General features: G+C 31.6%; 1 long non-coding RNA gene across 21 annotated transcripts in view; it reads left to right on the top strand.

Moving 5' to 3' along the window:
• Positions 1 to 13,436, top strand: part of LOC148629152 (uncharacterized) — a 129,893-nt gene that overhangs the window by 29,409 nt on the left and 87,048 nt on the right. For 17 of the 21 annotated variants that reach the window (XR_015915178.1, XR_015915189.1, XR_015915187.1 and 14 more), the window contains exon 2: positions 7,009 to 7,069. The exons of 2 other annotated variants lie outside the window; for them this stretch is intronic. This is a non-coding gene — a long non-coding RNA (uncharacterized LOC148629152). Of the gene's footprint in view, positions 1 to 7,008; positions 7,070 to 12,646; positions 12,748 to 13,436 lie in introns of those variants that run through there. 2 more of the 21 variants (XR_015915172.1, XR_015915183.1) reach the window with 2 other exon arrangements.

The raw sequence follows: 13,436 nt of genomic DNA, 5'->3' as shown, positions 1-13,436 counted from the left end.
AAAACATTGAGTATATCTTTTGATTTAACAAAAATAATTTTGGCTTAGCTTTTTTATTGAGCCAAATGATAATGTGCATAGTGCTTTGATTTTTTGTGCTATGTATCATGTGGTGATATTGCATAATAAATTATGTTGTCTATTTATTGTTATGAAAGATTTTGTTTTCTGTGGTATTCTTGAACTTTGGGCGGTAACCTTGATTCAATCATAAGTAATTTATCACCCCATTGCAAAGATTATAAGTTATCAAAAAGTTCCATATTCTCTTTGAATTTTGGGCATTGGATAAATATTTATTTACAGGTTTGCTAATCAATTTATTAATTAGTTACATTTCCCTTTGAACTATTGAAGAAATACACTATGTTTATTTACTGATAATCCATTTAATAATCAAATATCAGATATCAAGGGCATTCATTAATAAGTTATTTGAGGATATATTTTGGGTAGAAGCTCATCATGCTAGAGTTACTATTTGATCCTTTGATGTGAAATTGATCACCCCAAGTCCCTAGTGACCAAAGTCCATACTGTGGCTTTACTCTGTCCATTTTCTGCATGCCAGACCATTTAATCTTGGTCAAAGACATTCTTGCCAATTTCTGATCATCAAAGTGTTTAATGTAACATCAAATTAACAAGTGATAATTAATCACTAGAATATTGATTAAGATCAGACAGCTCTGACTGTGAAACTGGTACCCTTATAAACATTAGGTTATCAAGAGATCAGTCAGAACTAATTATATTAAAGTTCAGTGTTCAAAGAGTAGATACTCTTGTTATTTGAATGGCATAACTGCCTGATTTTGGTTTAACCTTTGAGTCAAGAATGAGAAAGTCCTTCTGTTCATTGCTTTGAACCTTTTCGTTAGTGTGAGAAAGTCAGAAACATCTTTGAAGTGATGATTCTTGTGGCTTTCTGGTAAGTTGTTATCATATTTTATTGGGAGTAATAGAGAGATATAAAACTTTCATAAAAGAATCATTGCCCTCTTTTTAAGTAAACAATTCATAGTAATGATGAAATCACACAAGTTACTGATACTTATTCTCCTATCTCTATTAAACTATGCTATGGTAGTTGAGGAGTGTATGGTCTGGTAAGACTTATAGCACACAGTGTGGGCCTGGAATGTGGAACTGGTTTAATGGAATATATTTTAATGAGAATACCATATGCCATCATAATTTGATGTTTAAGGTTGAAAGTTCAATATGGGGTCATCTATTATACACAGTGTTCTTGTGTCCTTTCTGACAATTTCTATTTTTGTGCCTTCATTGACAACTTCTTTTTTGTGCCCCCCACAGTCCTTTTTAATACCCACCTAGACACAGACAGATTTGTTCCCACAACATACTAAGTTTACAATTTGCTGTCATCCAAAACTCCACAATTTTGCTACCTCCTGTGCACCACCATAAAGGTAAAGATGCTTTCAACTAAAAATCAATTACCAATTAAATTGGATCATTAGGTTTTAATCTATCTGTTATATAACTGTATTAATCCGAGTACTGGGGTTCATCTTACCAAAGTATATGGTCAGATAATCGTAGTGGTAGAACTTGAACATTGTCCAACATTGCCAAATCTTCTGCCTACAAGTGAAAGTAGCTATGACTATCTTGTTCCACATATTTACTGTTATCTACTTGTACAAGATGAATCTGCTGATGTTAGTGAAACGTGAGAATATTTTCCTCCATGCTATCTTGTTCTGTGTAAATAAATCATTGATAAATATAATTGAATCAATGATCATTGAACATGAAATGCTGAGGCTCACAACCAGAGGCAGAGTTCTTCATCATTTGCCTTCAACCCTTGAATGCTGTTTGTTGACATCATGTTTATAAATTGATCAAGTTTAAATTTGCTGATAATCGAGAAAACCTTTCTTTTGGTTATGGTTATATTTCAGCCATAAATTCAATGGAGCATACTTCAACAGGCAACCAAATTCATAGAATGAAGGCTTCTCATACATCTTCTTTTCATCTGATTTTTTTAAATCCAAATTTTACCATTATGTTGCCTTTTTTTTACCTGTATAATATAACTTCCAATTTGGTGAATTTCGGCTTTGTTTGTTGACCTTGCAAAATTATGTTTGTTCTCTGTATGGACCCATGACTTCTAACCTGCACCCTAAGTTGTTCCTACAGCCAATATAATAAAATCAAATCTCCTTACCTTGCAATGCTTACTCTCAAGCTGTCCATGCTATTTTCCAGGTACAATCAGGGACCCAAGCCTCTATAATGGTTTTAGGGCTATTTCAGGTCTTGATTTTTGGAAGGTTTTGTAACCATCATTTCAATTTAATTGAGGTTTTTGTTGAAGTAAATGTGTCAGTTTTTAAAATTTTTTTTATAATTTTCATGCAATTTAATCATTAATTATTACATTTGTTACTGAATACCTTTCCTTTAAATGAAGCTTTTAGTTCGGCTTAGAATTGTGGTAATAAAAATATAAAAATGAATATAATACAAATGTTTTCAGGAAATATTGACATAAAACTCAGTTCAGGTAGGTCAATCCTCTCCTCACCAATCTGAAAATAGACTTAAACAGACATATAAGATGGAAAAGCCATTATGATGTGTACAAGAAATCAGAATATTTATGGTTTTCAATTTTGGTATCATCATTTCATCATGCATCAATATTAGTGATGTACAACTTAATTATTTAACACATAATCCACTGTACATTGGTCGTTGGCATTCAACATTATAGTAAATATCTCTGTAAGTAGGACAATATCATTACAGTCAATTTATAATACTCTAATTGTTGACAATTATACATTTTTTTTGGCTTAGAAAATGACAATGGTAGGTAAACTTACGGAGTATTAAAGGAGGGATGTGGTAATTTTGAATCTTTTCTGCTGTAATAAACACATTGATATTTCCTGAGTTTAATGTCCTTGACATCTTTGAATAAGTCTTTCAAGACAAGAAATTGGTAATAGTGAATAACCAACATATGATCACATGTGTGAAATAATGCCAAGATTTTACGAGTGCACGAGTTCTGCACCTTGTACTGTGCATAATTAAAATCCTCATTCTCAGTGGAAGTGATTTACAATAATCTTAAATTGATTATCTCATTCATTAAATATGTTTTCTAAATAATTTATGGTCGATTTTTAATTTTTTGATTGGAGGATTGGTATTCCAATTCATCAGTAAAATCAGAGAAAGTATAGAATTTATTTTACAGTAAATTTGTAGAAATTTATTAAACCAGGACATTCTATGGTTGATAATTCACTGTTATCTATATATTAAGCCACAATCACCAATGGTTTTACCTCTCATTGTTGGATGAGGGAGAAAAGAAGGGGGTGATTAGCCTAGAACTTCCAATAATGTTCATGTATTACTTTGCCACATTGCTTCCTACAGTTATGTTTCCTTATAGACCCCTGTTATCTTAGTTTAGAATTAACATTTTAGTGATTTATTTTACATGCATGCCCTGTTTATTTTCTGTTCACCAATAGATAAACCATGTGTGTACCATTACTACTTATTCACCATTCTTTTTTTCCAATAGGCAATTAGCACAAATTTTGTAGGTTTCCACCTTGCTTCTGTACTGCCAAAATAAATTCCTCTCTGTATATTTCATCCTGTTATGTCATGTGAGGATTCTCTAAGAAATTAATTCTGTAATAATACTATTTTAAAAGTGCACTTATATTCGGTTAAATAACTTCTTATACAATATCAGTACACTTTGGTTAGATATTATATCCATCAGCTTAGAGACTAGTTGACTGACAATTAGCTCTGAAACAAATCAATTATAATTTACCTCCAATACAAACATCAAATAGAGTTTTGATACCCCCTTTAATTGGATTTATGTCAGTTGACTGTACTATGTTATTGGGGTTTATATGTTAGATTAGTGGTGCAGTAGGTCATCTCATTACTTGTATAATCATCAAATTGTAACAGATTTGTTCATTTGTGCTTCCCCTACAGCTATCAATATCCTTTTTATGGAAAACAAATCAGGCTTGTGATAAAAAAAAAATATATTGATAATGATGTATGCTTATTACTGTGTCATATATATAGTTAAAGGAAGTGAGATCATGTGTCCTCTGAAAGATTCACAGAAATTTATTTTGTTATTTTGAAAACTGAGATATTTTTGGAGGTTACTTGAATGTTCCTTCCTTGTTGAAATTTAAACGAAAAAAAGCAAAAAAAAAAACCGTAGAATTATGACCACTTTAAAAATAGACTAGAAATGTACTATAATAGTGTCATTGTACTAAGAATGAAGTCATTGCCCTGTACTAGATGTGAACTGAATATCCTACAGGGTAGACATTGATTATTATTGACAATGTCAATCAACTGGTCAGTCCTGTAACCAATTAAAACTATATTTAGATGTCGGTATTGTTTGTATTTTGTGTAGGAGTTATCTCTCTTAGTCTGTATATTTATCAGTCTGGTTATTTCATATTTTTTGCATTTAGCAACCTTATTTACCATAAAAGAATACAAATTTTAAAAGTTTATAGATGCTTAAGAAGTTAAAGTTTATACTGAAATTGACTTGAATTTACCAATATTTCTGTAGGATTCTTGTACTTTAAAAGAAGGGGATGTATCATCATATGAATGCAATCAATGGTTAAATAAATCTTAAATGTGATTACTGTCCTAAGAATTAATTAAATATTTAGGATTATAATAGAATTCGTTAACAGGAATCATGATGTTGGTCCGATATTCCTTCCAAGCTAAATAACTGGAAAAAAATGGCAGAGCTTGGAACCAAGTATTAGTTGCCATCTGCCAAGTTTAAGCAAAATCAATAGTAATCCCATTTCCTCTCAGTTTGAAGAAGCCTATCTCCATAGTCATAATAAACCCTGTCACCATTTCGATTCCCCAAAGGCATTGTTATTTTGTGCGACAATTATTTAATCAGAGCATTTGTAGTCCATTGAGAACTCAGGAGAACCCGCATTGTGTTATGTCATATAAAAAATGGTTCTCAATTTTTTAAATGCCATTAATTAAATGCTCTCAACTGATAAATAAAGGGACCAATTTTTGCCTATTACTGATAATGGCAATGTTAATTTTATATCATATCAGGGACAATTTAAAATGTGAATGTAATCACTTGTATTGAGTTATGATGAGTGAATTACATAGAAAATGGAACTTTTGTCATTACTTGTATTTACAAATGGGAGCTAAATATCCCTAGTTAGTTGTAAACAAATCAGTATCTAGAATGTTAGTGATTAAAATCTTCAGCATATGGTATAAAGTTAGAAAGGAGGTAAATTATCAGATATTTGGTTAAATGGGTGTAGAAAGAGTACATGTCTTGGTCTGTTAATTTCTAATGAAGATGTGAAAGTTCTAAAAGACTTTTGACCTATGGTGTTCATGGCATTTTTTTTCATTTTTAGCTCACCTGGCCAAAGGCCAGGTGAGCTATTGCCATCACTTGGCGTCTGTCGTCGTCATCGTACATCTTTGTCGTTAACAATTATACAAAACTCTTCTCCTCTGAAACTGGAGAACTGGTAAACTGATTAGAACCAAACTTTGTATAAATGTTCGTTGGGTATCCTGCATAGAACTGATGTGGGGATGTTTGATTCATCAAAAAACATGGCCACCATTACTAAAAATAGAACATAGGGGTCAGACAGAGTTTTTTGCATACACATGTATCTCCGAAACCGTTAGGTTTAGGCAAATTCTTTCAATAGCTGAAATGATCCTTATTATTAGGACTACAAAAGTCTTCAGGAATAAAAGTTGTCAGATGACTCCTTGTAAAAGTTATTGCCCTTGAAAGGGGAAAAATGACTTATTTAACAGTTTTCAGTCAATATCTTGAAAACTATGATAGATTAAAAGACACTTTCAATTGTTGAAATGATCCTGATGATAAGCCCTACCAAAGACTTCTTGAGTGAAAATTGTTGGACAACTTCTTGTTAAATTTATTGCCTGTGAAAGGCAAAATTCAACCAGTTGGGCAATTCAGGCTCCTGAGAGCCTCTTCTTTGTGTTTTGTTTATGGTGTATATATAATTCTGCTTTCTTACTTGACTTGTGTTTTCTGGTTTGTCATTCTCTTAATGTTTTCCTTACTAGACCTCAGTTTTTTCTGGTTAGTCTTCCTATTAAAGTTGACCTGTGGGTGACAACAGGAGGACACCATTTTTAAAAAATGTGAATGAATTTGAGTATCTAATTCCTCACATAATGGACTGTTCTTATCAAGATATTAACCAAAAGATGGGTCATTCTCACTCAAATGAGCTAATTAGCACTATAAGCATGGGAGGGATGTGTATTGGTACATATATAACTTCTACCTTGAGGACACAAGATTTTTGGAATTATTGAGGGTTTTACTAATGATAGAAAATGATGTAAAAATTAGTTAACATTAGTCCCTAGGACTTTTATTTGCTGATTTACGATTAGATACTTTACAAGGACTTGTGTTTTATACCCCTTTTATCTCCTTCAATAGTCCTCTCTGCCTGGTCCATGTTTTATGGTCCTTTAAATAAGATCCTATCACTATTTAATGTCCCCTTAGACATGAAATGAACATATTTAGTAATCTCTTTCCTTTTGATCTTTGATTTTTCTGCTATGTACATGTATGTAGTACATGGTCGTACAGTTATACATGTACTTTTAACACTGAACATGCATCCAGATTGTGTTGTCCTGCCTTTGGCTAGGTGTAATTGTTTAAAAAACACAAATAAATAACATATTCATTAATGTCAGAAAAAAACACATGAATAATATAATCACATTATAGAGATTTAATGATATTTTATACATATAGTTTGTACATGGTACAGCTTAGAACAACAGACAGGCTGACGTAGATATCCAAAAGCTGTTCAGCACATAGAACATTTTTTTTTTTTATTATTTATTAAAGAACAATATTTGTCTTGTTTCTTGCAGGATGAAAAGAAAAGCCTGCATCAGGACATGTCTGGCACAGCTTACAATAGAAACACTAAAGGTATTTGATTTGTAGGGCATGAGAAGAGTAGTTGAACTCTTCAATTGAAACTCTTGGTATAGTGATTTTTGTCCCAGTCAGTGTTAAGGGTCAAGGACTTTTTGGTTTAAAATTTAGGATGTTTAGGAACTAATTTAGTTCATTAAATCTATCAGTTTTACTAAAGTTGTCCTGAAAACAATGAATTTCCCGTGATAGTACTAATTTCTTAACAGAATATAACAGTTTGAACTTTAATATTCTTTATGGACTGATTTTGTTCTTCAAAAATTACTGATCTCTTTTTATTTTCTGCCTTTTATTATTATGTTTTGCCATAGGTTCATACTTTTCTTGACTGACATACTTGCTCATTGAAATATGATAATGCATATCAGATTTTTTTATCACTGGTCACATATAAAAGAAATTAATAAATCATTTAAGAAGTTGATAAAACGCACATTGTTGTAAATTGCGTGCCTTGGCTGACACTTACAACTTAAGAACTTGTTACAAAGTCACTAAAATGAGACTGATTTTAGTTCACACGTATATATTCTTAGCATGTGATTGTAATCTTGCTGATTTTTATCAGGTATAGGTGACTCGATGGCAGATCTTAGTGGGTGAAAATTTACCCACTACTGTTCAAATTTTGTTGATATCTACGATAGCATTGTGTCTGATGTTAAAGTAAATGATGAATTAATTGCTTTCCATGGGTTAACTATCTGATCCTTTGCACTGACTGGGTGTTTTATTGTCTATACTGTGCTATAATCAAATCTCAATGAATCAGAGACTTAATTCAGATTATCTATATAGGTTTTCAATAGGTTAAATACTTATTAAGACTTTTCAACTCAGTTTTCAAGTATTTGTTTATTCGTTGAAAGCGACGCCAGCATAAAAGGCAAGGACCCATTTAAATCGAAAATGTGATTGAATTGTATAAATTTTTGGTGTTTGTTCTGTGTAAAACTCTAGACACAAATATGTTAGATACACAGAAGTAATTGTGTTTTGAACAGGGTGGCACAATGCATTCCGTATACTGTTTCAACTTGATCGGTAAAATCCGTGTTCATAGGTCTGTGAGAATACTAGCAGGTGGACATGTTTAATAGAAACTAAAGAATGAATAAAAACAAAATATTAAAGGCTGTGCTTGTTTTATTGATCTGAACTTGTTAATTGTCTCTGTGTTTCTGATTTCAAAAAATCTATAGCCCCTTGATTGAAATTGTAGTTTTGAAAATCTGTCCATGGTTTGAGACCAATGAAGAAAAGTGGACCTCTTGTCTGCAATGTTTACAGTAATTGGAAAATAACAGATGAAAAAGTTTTTGAAACTATTGACTGTAAACTTCAAATAAACTCGTTTTATTTGTTAGATTATATTATGGATTTACATCCAAGCCTTATTTAAACTTTTATTGTAGAAAATTTTAGATAACATTATGTAATCCAATTTAAAGTAGGGTATCCAATGGTCAGAATAGCTTGTTTAACACCAAGTGAGATTATTTATGTCAAAAATCCTAATTTTATCTATGGCTTTATACCTCATTACCTCCTAAATGACCACTAGCCTCTAGTGGACCAATCACTCATTCATTGGTTCATTTATGTTGATAAAAAGATTTCATAATCATATTGTTGTAACTTAGATTTAGCAATGAGGGGCCAAAATAAGTTAATGAGCATCTGGTAATATGATAAGAATAATGACCAAGACAATTTAGGTCAATACTTTTGAATTTTCGAATTGGACCAATGAAAATATAGCTTTTCAAACATTTGGATCCTGGTGTTCTGGATATACAGTTGAAGTTGATAAATTGATTTCTAATACATCAAATAGAATAAATAATTGACTTCCAGCTTTGACATATCTGGGTACGAGGCCTTGATCACTTTATGCTTGATAAAATGCAATAAAAATCAATATAGGTGGTAGCAGAATTTTTCATGATACTTTGGAGAATGACTATTATGCAGCACCTTATGTCTGTACTACTAGTAACCTACCATATTGAATTTTTTTAATGATGAAGCATGAGCAGAAAAAAAGCGGAAAAAAACCAAGAGCCCAGTGTTATAAGTGACAGGCTGATGTGTCTTAGTCATTTATCTTACCCAGTCATTGTAATTAATATTATTTAATCTGCTGGCCAATAATTCTTCTCTGACATCCAAGTCCTGTATCTAAGAAAAGTAATCCTTAGATAGGCAGATTATGCTGAATTCCGAGATTTAAGAGCAAATATTTATTTGTGATCTCATCTTGGATATCTCAAGTGATTTTATGGTGACATGGGATATTGTCAATAATTAATGAGCTTCTATGATGCAGGAAAAAGATAACACTTTCCAAGATTTTTATGTTTGAATTATTAATGTGGGAAAATATTCTTAAATTTAATTAGAAGTATAATAGCAATTTGACAAAAAAAAATATAATTCTAGAATTTATAAGAGTTGCATGTAAGTAATTATATAGACAGAGTTCAGGCTTATTTTGGGTTTGATAAGTATCACTGTTAATCATTATTCATGTTAAAGTACTATCTGTCTCAGAACTAATGTATTATTTACCATTCATTTTAGATTGGAAATATGAATGGAATCTATTTAATTATTTTAGTATACATGACTTGCATGTACTAATTTTGGTATTACAAGAACTGCTTATTCAGCATGACTACAAACTTGAGAAATCACCTGAAGAGACAGTTATGTAAAACCTATTTATAGCTGTATAAAGGCTATTTCCACCTGATGAGTGGCTATAAAGTTATAGACTGGACTTAATCCTCTGTAACTAACAACTTTTGTGTGAAATTTTATTAAATTTAGAATTTCAATAGCTTGATTTCTCCTGGTTGTTTGTCACCTGTGAAACTTTTACTATTGGTAAATGGGCAGGTTGAGTATTGATTCAAAAAAAGCTTTCAGATCCACTTGGTTACTGGCTTTTTACAAAATACCTGGACCATACTATACATGCATGCTAATAAATATCCAATGTGATTTCTGTGCTTAGGTTCAAACGTGTGTTTAGTTATTATTTCCAAAGAAGATTGATGATAAGTTATATGGCTGCATATGTAGTCTATTTTAATTTCAAAGTAATAAAACTATGTGGCTGAAGTATTTCCTATTATTAATTGTTGTAGAAAATAGTCCATGTGCTTTTTGGCATTTTAGAAGCATGTTTCTATCCAACCTTGACATGTTTGAGAACCATTGATGTGAAATGGACCAGAAACATCCAGGGGCTGTAATTTGGTACATGAATAATGTAAAGCTAGCATCTGTGGAGCAGACCGCAATATTTATTCTAATGACTAAATATTTGTCACAGCCTAATAGCAACTGTTATTCATATTTTTTTGAGAAGTGAAACTCAAACTGTCACCTGCTTGTTACAGTATTTTGTATAAATAAATAATAATAAAGTAAGTGCTAATATTTTCATTTTTAATAGGTATAAATTTATCTGTTCACTCCTACCCAAATTTAAAGCAGATATTTATTTATTACGTTTTTATGTTTACAATGAAAAGAAACCAGGACTGTCACCTGCTAGGCTAGGGGTGCTTTTGAATGTAAACAATCAGGAGAATAAAGTCTCATTCAATTTGACACAATTTACACCTTTATTTGGTTGTTGTTAAAATATTTAATAGGTAACTTTCACCTTTGTGTATTTTTGTGCTTATAACACCTTCAAATTATGTTAATAATAAGGTAGCGGTCTGTCGTTTTCTTAAGTTCTTTGAGCTCAACTCACTTCGTCTTAACATCTTAAATGGATTTTTTATAAAAACATTTAAAATCACTATTTACATTAGATTACAATTCATTATCTGTGTTTGATTAACAATTTGTCCCGTACTTTATTTTCATAACACCCTCGCACAAGTGTTAATTCTTTAATATAAAAGTAGACAAAAATATTCTACCACATTGTTTGTCCAAATTTATACCATTTAAGCGGTCCTTTAGAAATCATGGACCAATTTTGAGCCAAGAACATGCCTGGCCTTTAATCATGGCCCCCTAATGTGTCCATCGGGCAGGTGTCCAAACCACAACTTTACCCTCTGACCAAGTTCTACAAATTAGAACATTTGCTTAACACTTAGAAAAGACTATAAAACTTCTAAAGGCATATTAGGGGCTATATTCACAATGATTTCATTAGATAGTGTCGCAGATGACAAATTAGGTAAAAATGACCCCTAGTAATACCTATTCTCTATCAACTGACCACCCCAGTGAATCTCAAGTTTAGTATAAACTTTTATAGTCCAATTTGCCATCTGTTGCCTATAAATAATGAAAGTGATAAGACATGTATATAAATATCATATCCATCCCTTGGTGTGTTTTAATAATCAGGTGAAATTTACAGATATTCAGTTTAGATGCCCAGAAATCTATAACGTTATCCACTGACAAAATTACATTACCTCTGATTTAATATACTGATGGAACATCTATACAAAAACAAATCAAAACTGATATCATGTTTTATTGTTCATGGGATCAATGTATTTTTTTTTAAAGTATTCTTAGAAGTGTGCATGCAACGTATCTTTTAATCTAAGTAAAACTAACCAATTTATCATTTTTATGAGAAAGATATTCTTAGAAATGTGCATGCTTAAGTGTGAAAATTTTGGAGGGTAAAAAAACCCAATTACAATTAGCACAATAAGAGACAAACAACTGAATACAAAGTATGACATGGTCACATTTCTAAGTGACATAATTTTTGTTGGATGATTTCCCTCCACATCCAGGCACCTCTTTCCTCAGTTTTGTTATTGTTTTTATTCTATTATCAATTGTTATCATTAGGATTCAAAGTACATACTAGAACATTGCCCTATTTATTCACTTAAGTTTGTTTTTAAGTGCATGATGTTTTTTTCCCATAAAACGAATAATTATTGACATTGATAGTGAAAATTTGTTGTTTTATGAGACATTTGTGTCCTGTTGAGATTTAATATTCAAAATTATTTCAAATCTAATGCATTAAAACTAAAATCAGCTGGAATAAAAAATGTGACCACGTGAACTCTCGACTTTCTTTAACTGACGTCTTTAAAGCTTGGCACCATCTCCTGTGATTCTCAGGAAATTGCAAGAAGTCTGTTTGCTTCCTACTTTTAGTCTTAATTCATTCATTACTTTCTAAATTAACAGCTTTGAATTTACCATATTTGCAATTCAAATCTTGGCATTGATGAATAGGTTTAGACATTAAACAATGAGTTTTTATTTGGGCCTGATGGCGATACTTAAATTTCAGTACTTTTATGATTTCACACTGTGATTTTTTCTGATCACGTGTCAAATCATGGAAAATTTCATTAGATAATGTCCCTACAATAAAATTAACAAAAAAATGGAAAGCTTAGAATTATCTGAAATTTTATCATATATATATCCAATATTCAGTAGCTACTGGCTTGATATAAATGTGTCATTTGACAATTATAATTGGCAAATGTGTATTGCAGTGATTTGATTAAAGTGCATGTTCTTGACTGATAGAAGCATGTCATTGGCTGACATATTTTCACTTGTGGGTGACACAATAGTTAGCAGCCTCACTGATGGTTGATCCACTGGTCTGATAGCTGCTTGTCCTGTGGACATTGATATGACAGGCATTGATAGCAAGTTTATTAATTTATTTGCTTAAAGTTTGGCATTTATAATAAAAGTTATCTTATCAAATTACCTTTTCATTAAAGCATTACTTAGAAAGTAAAACATTTATAATCTGGTGGAAACCAACCAATAAATGTAGTATATATATTATGTTTGTTGAAACATTATTACTATACAATATTAATTTCTGAGTTTAGTAAGTCTTAAAAAATAATGCTCGCCTGTTTAAAAGTGTTCATTGTTAATTTTTGCTGGGCTGTTTTTCAGAGAGGTCTTTCATTGTGTTTTGACACAATTATTGGTACAAACTAGATTCTGGTTATGCATGCCTGTAGGTAGTAATTTGTGAGGGGGGGGGGGGGGTTACATCGACTCGCGAATCATACAAATCAAGATTTCAATCTAAATGCCGAGTTTAATAGTGCTTGTTGGTTTCCGGGGGGTGGGGAGGGGGGGTCATTCAAACCCCCTTGGCTACGGGTATGGTATGTCACCTAATGTCACTCCCGTTTTTTGTAGGAGTTCATATTGCTAGTTTTAGCTTTAGTTTTTGTGTGACATCTTGTTTTCCTTATCTTCAGTTTTTACATGTACTTATATTTTATTCTGTTTGGTACATTGTGTATGTAGATCTGTTTGTTTCATGTTTAGACCATGTTCTTGGATTTAGATGTATCTAAATTGTCCCATATTG

The sequence above is a fragment of the Perna viridis genome, chromosome 1 (genome assembly GCF_037379345.1).
Source record: "Perna viridis isolate PV_CMFRI_1.1 ecotype Kerala chromosome 1, ASM3737934v1, whole genome shotgun sequence".
Taxonomy (NCBI): domain Eukaryota; kingdom Metazoa; phylum Mollusca; class Bivalvia; order Mytilida; family Mytilidae; genus Perna; species Perna viridis.
Note: the sequence above shows the minus strand (reverse complement) of the source record. Positions and strands in the feature narration are given on the sequence as shown.